The sequence below is a fragment of the Simochromis diagramma genome, unplaced genomic scaffold (assembly GCF_900408965.1).
Source record: "Simochromis diagramma unplaced genomic scaffold, fSimDia1.1 OVJJ01000418.1, whole genome shotgun sequence".
NCBI classification, from domain to species: domain Eukaryota; kingdom Metazoa; phylum Chordata; class Actinopteri; order Cichliformes; family Cichlidae; genus Simochromis; species Simochromis diagramma.
This window is the reverse complement of record NW_024387407.1, coordinates 589,027-595,231: the sequence shown is the minus strand read 5'-3', so window position 1 is coordinate 595,231 and position 6,205 is coordinate 589,027. Positions and strand designations below refer to the sequence as shown.

Here is a 6,205-nt window from a genome sequence, read left to right as displayed (position 1 = left end):
CATCCCGCATTGTAAGGATGGGTGAAAGTGTAACCATCCATGTCGAAAGCTCACCATCTCGCTTTCCCATAAGGTGCAACGTGTGAAGTCGGGTCGTCAATCAACTTTTACTGTTTGACCAACAAAAATCCAGGAAGACGGAATTTAGTTATGTGACATGCAGCCTTGTTGCTATTCATAACCACCATCTTAAAGAGTACCAGTACAAACCAACCTGAGCAGCTCAGAAAGTTCTTCCCTAAAACAACAGCCAATCAGAAAGAGCATCAAACCACACGGCTGTGAATTTTTGCCTCCTTTATGACACTCGAGGTCCTTAGACTTTCAAAACCGCTTCTCTGTGCTACACACTGAACTTAAACAACGGCACGTCACAGGAACAGACACACACTTTCCCCAACTATACACACTCTATTATGTTTTGTATTGAGTCTGACTGTAGCCTCCGCTGTTAGCTCAGGGGAAACAGAGGAGGAAGTCGCTGACGTGTAGTCATGGTCCAACATACAACATACAAAAAATATTAAAACATACAGAAGCCCAGTTGGCCATATTGTTCAGGGTTATCTGTGCCTCCCAGTGTATCCATGTGTGTGGAGCCTGAGGTCTATCACAGAATAAATCTGAGACCGAATTTTTAAAAAGTTTGGTTTGTTGCATGTTGGAAGTGAATTTTAGCACTTATATTATTACCCAGTGTTCTCAGTTCACATGTCACGTTGTTACATGTACACATAAATAAACAAAATTTTTACACACAATTTAAAAACCTTTAGATTATTTTTTACCATATCTAAAGAAATATGCCGATATAGTCATATTACCGCGCTGACAAACACTATCTTATTGTTGCAATAGCTACAAGTGCTGATGAATAGCTCATATTTTTGATCAGCCATATATCTTCTTCTCTTCATGTAGGACTGCTGCTGCGTGAACACCATGCGTAAACCCGAGCGTTTACATGTATGCTTTCAAAACATGCTGAAGCAACAAGTATGAAATAAGAACTGGTCAAACATGTCAGGTGATTCATGAAACTTGAATCTCGCAACTTAAAATCTGTCCACTTTCCATTGAACTCCTTCATAGTTTTAATGATACTGTGTGTGTGTGTGGTGTGTGTGTTAAAGGTAAACCGCCCTGCAAGTTTAAAACTGAGAACCTGTAGTGCTCAGAAAACAGGACGCTATGACACGAGGAGTAAAGTCCAGTCGTGCGACACAGATTAACGACACAACTCCAGGTCACAAAGAACAACGCTCATTTTACCTCATTACCAAACAGTAACGAACACACAAGGTGATCATTTATCAATTTTGCCACAAGTTTTGCGAACAAACAACAATATGGAAACAGAGAAAGGTTACACAACTAAGCCACGCATGCGGGAGAGCCGTTCACTCGTTTCTCTTTTTCCTCTACGGCGCATCCAGGAGTGTCCGGAAGTGGTACGTTTGTCGTTGCTGTGGGATGGCAGATTTCTTTTTCGATTCCTCCATATTTATCATCACTATTAATCATATCACAGTCTATATACTATCCATACTTACGTAGTAACGCAACTCAGTAGCAAGTGCAGTGGCGTTGGATGTAAACAAAGGAGGCCATTGTTGGGAGAGGTTAAACACTAAGTGTGTGACTCCTGCTCCTATTAAGGGATGTAACATCCATAGGTGACGGCCCAATGCAGGCAAACAATGTCAAATTCTCTCTGGAGGGGGTGGTATAGCCCCCCAAGTGAGACGGCCACAACGTGAGTTGTGGATGTCCTCTGTCTGGTCCCGGATTTTATAAGATTTAAGGGCTTTCTCCACATTGCAATGTTTAAACACCCCACTTCAAATCAAGCCCACTGGGTGCTGTTGCAGGTATGTAAACTTCTCCACAACACCATCATGCTTACAGGCCTCATTCAAAGATTGATTCATTTGTTTTCTTTTCACCTAGAACATTACCAACAAAACAACGCGCTGTTGATGGTTAGGGGTTAGGCATGGAAAAGGTTCCATTAAATTGTTTCAACACTTCTACTGGAACATATCTTTCTTTAAAATAACAATGATGTCATCGCTCTCCAAATGAATTGCTGAGTTGAGCTCATCTTGACCTCTGAATCAGCAGAAATCTCTTACTTACAGCTCCAATGCGTTCGCCTTGTTGCTCTTGCTGTCCTCCTTCTTCTTTGTTGGGATCGTTGACTCTCCTGCGACATCTTTCTCACTCGAGCCCGAAGCAATCCGTCTCAAGAGTAAAAAGTAAACATAGAGGGTCACAGACAGACCTTACAAAAATATTCACCTGGTTCGGCAGCCTCCCTTCGGTAGTATAAACACCCCACCCACGAGTTATCCAGAAAAAACTATAGGGACACGACCAGGTGATAGGGCACACAATCAACACAGAAGAATTGCTGGACCAGCACCCAAATGTTTCTGCGAGATTTCACTAGTTCTAAGAGGTGGCCAGCTCCTCTGCCTTGCCTTCCCCCACCCTTGCTTGCGACTACTCATGCAATCGTGAACACAGCCATACGGGAAAATTGTTAAGTAATAGACCAAATTATGATAATGTGCTCCATGAGACACATTTTGATAGAAAGAAAAAAACGATGATATAGTTGATTAAAAACAATCATGCTGGCTGTCATGCTGTCCCTGCTGTTCTGGAGGCCAAGCAACACTCTATGGGTGGTGGCCCTGCTTTCTGCACAGAAATGCGCACACACTTAAAGCACACACAGAGAGTACTTGCTGTTTCTTCTGTCTACCTCTGTTCTGCCTTTCGTCTCTGTTTTAATGTTGTCACTTGTCTATTAACTGAAAAAACAATGAGAATTTATCGAGACTTAATAAACAGTAAGTAAGTAAATATTATTTATTTTGGATTATTTCAGATTAGGAAGAAAGGTGACATGTTATATTTTCGTCTTATTGTTAATTAATTTGCAAGAATTGAAAACTAACTTTTTCACTTGGTAATATTTTCGAAGTGAAAATGAATCAATTCTGGAATGAGGCTGCAACATGACAAAGCGTGGAGCAAGTGAAGCGCTGTGAACACCATCCAGATGCACTGTGAGAACTGAACCTCTCTACTGCAGGCGTGACTTCGTTTTTAGCTTCTTCTTTCCACTTCAGTCTAACATGTAGCGTAAACAATCACACATTTATATTGCATTTACTTTCTTTCAGTTGTTTTTCCAAATCCTGGAGCTGATAAATGATCACGATGTTGTTCTTTTACGCTTGTATGAGAGTAAAATGAGCGTTGTTCTTTGTGACCTGGGTTGTGTCGTTAATCTGTGTCACACAGACTGACTTTAACTCTGCGGTCATTGCGTCCTGTTTCTGATGCGACTACAGGTTCTCAAGTTTTATTGCAGGGCTGTTACCTTTAACACACACACACACACACTAAATTCATTCAGTATTTTACCGTATTTAATAAAGGTTTATTTAAAACTCACAGCATTTAAATGTTAGATTTCACTTTTGTGAACTTTAATTTGCTTTTCTTGTCTAACGCTGCTGCTTCCTCCCAAAACTCAGGTGCAGCTTCTAGTTCAGTTCTCATCAGAATGTTCAGTGAGTTCATGAATTCAATCACTCTCTACTGCTTATTTGACACTTGTTTAGATTCAATTTTTTAATAGATTTGAATATGGATTTCTGTATTTCACAGTGTATTTTAAAAACACGAACAGTTTTTATGGTTTTGTATGTTTGAGTGAAACCACAGCAGCTACTTCCTCCTCCTGTTTCCACTGAAGTGATGTCTGAATCAGTGACATTTCTCAGCACAGAGGCGATAAGAGCGTACATGATGTACCAACGGGAAGATGACACAGTGTTGCTGGAAACTGCTGACAGGTTGAAAAGAATACTTTTCATGATGCTTCATGAATAAGAACTGTCTTCTTTTAACGTACATTGTACAATAACACTGCTGCTACCACCTCTTTTTTAGTGACACCCAGACATTAAACTTTAATGCAATTTTTGGAGAACATTGACACTGAGAATCTTATTGGAGCTGAAAGAATTTGGACCATTTTCACTCAGTCATGGTGGCTCCATGTCGGCTGGAAACTTAGGACTGCCTGCACTTGGGCCCTGAATGACATTCAGCACTTTATGATCGTATCCAGTGTTTTATTCATTTAGAAGAAACAAACAAACAACAACCAAACAAACTAAGCTAATCAAAAAATATATAATCTATAACAGCCAAGCACAGAAATGACCACTAATAACACTACATGTATTCAGTAACAAGAGCTTCATCAAATCATCACGCTAAAAATAGATCTTTAAAAAAGCGTCTCATCTTTAGTGAACTGAAACGCAATGAAGAAGAATCTGTGGATTTCTGCGGAAATTTTATGATTTATGAATTATACGTTAATGTTGCCAACACAGGAAGTGTATTGAAAGTCTGAAACCTCGGACTGTCATGAAGGAGGCCAGTCCAGAGACTTCCCGTTTTCTGCTGCCGTTTTGATTCGCTTTCGTTTAAATGAAGAACTGGGATTTTGAGAATATGTCTTTTATAGTGTTAGTTTCACCACCTGTAGGATCATAGAGCAAATCCAGGTGGAATCGCTGGTCTGACTGGACTCAATACTCTGGTGAGTAAAAGAGACAACAAGAAGTCTGCTTGGACTTTTGTGTTGGGAAAGTTTCATCATTATTATTGTTTTTTTCATAGTTTAGTCCTCAGAAGAGGAACCAATTTATGGGAAGGAAAAATCCACTGTGGTAGGAGGTATAGAGGAGGTGACGTTCACTGTTTAAATTGGATTAGCGGAGTTGAAAGGATATTTATTCTTTTCCGGTTTTCTTGAGACCCTGTGGTTTTGGTGAAATTTGAAATATTTTTTGAATGTATGAGTTTATTTGATGCTCAGGATTTTACAATTTCCTTTTAATTGCATTCTTCATGAAGTCTTCCATGGCAGTAGAGAGTAGGGATAGGTAACCAGATCGAAAAGCAGCGCACATTTCGGTGCTTTTTTTTCCTGAGATGTCATACACTTTGGATTCTAGCCAATCACGTTACCTTTCCAAGGATAGTCGGCGGGCCCAGGTACGCACGTTACTTTTAGAGCAGAGCTACAGATTAAAAATGCCCAAGGCGAAGTGAAGTCTGGCTGTACTTCACAGCAAAAGATGCAAACTCAACTGCCTGCAAGAAGTGCTTTAAGGTGATACTGTGCAAAGGAGGTAACTCCTCGAATCTCATGACAAACCTTGACACGTATAGCGTTTTTTTAAAAGCCGAGAAATGCACCGCTTCAAAAGTACGGGTTTGGCACTGGTATCGGATAAAACCTAAACGATACCCATCCCTAGAAGAAGACCTGGCTAGTAGCCTAGAAGAAACGAGATTAATAAATCTCGTTAAATTCATTAAATGTCCTTTCTCTATCATTTTCACTCCTATAAACAAAACACACAGGCCATGTTTCTGGTGGAGTCCACCGGCCCAACCAATGGAATCCAGTGGGCGGTGTCTAACTGGTATCCTTGAACAGAGGCGGGTTTACGACACCAACTCTCTGCCATCTATAATCCAGTTTTGAGATCCCTTCCCAGACGCCTTAACGCCCACTCACATCCTGGGCCATCTGACCTCAGGAAATCACATGATAGGGTGGGGCCAGGTTTCACAATGACTCACCCGAAACCTTTGCTGATTGTGACCCACACCTGTTTTCACACCTCGGCTCATGTGATTAGGTAGATGATCATGAGGGGTCCTTTGTCCCTCTTTGGGGGGAAACTCCCACTGGGTTTAAATCTGGGACTCTCCACCATTTGACCCTTAGAATTGAAGAAGCTTCTCGGATGAGAGGTGAAACGTCTTCAAGCAACTTAAAGAATTCCAGACGCTTTTCTTTCCAAGCTCCTTGACTACGATGACTGGATGACTGAGGACCTTCACAGATATCTAACTGGTAAGATGGAGATGATGAGATGAGGGGTCCGATTTGTAGGACAGCATGCCCTGACCTCTGATGCTGAGCCAAATGCTCCATCCCTCCAGTGCAGCTGAGCCACAAAACACCACCTGCCACAGTCAGGAGCATCCAGCAGGAGAATATGGTTTTTTCTTGCTCATCTATGGCACTGATTCAACAGGCAGAAGAGGCCAAATGGCTCTGCTGTGTCAGCAGCAGCAGTCTGTATGAAAGTGCTGTAAG

General features: G+C 41.3%; 1 protein-coding gene across 1 annotated transcript in view; it reads right to left on the bottom strand.

Annotated features, from left to right (window-relative positions):
• LOC120720791 overlaps nt 1-3,874 on the bottom strand; it is a 14,857-nt gene extending 10,983 nt beyond the window's left edge. The window contains exon 1 of the mRNA XM_040010572.1: nt 3,871-3,874. The gene's annotated coding sequence lies outside the window, so the exon portion shown is untranslated. The remainder of the gene's footprint in view (nt 1-3,870) is intronic.
• Between the last annotated feature and the right edge of the window lie 2,331 nt (nt 3,875-6,205).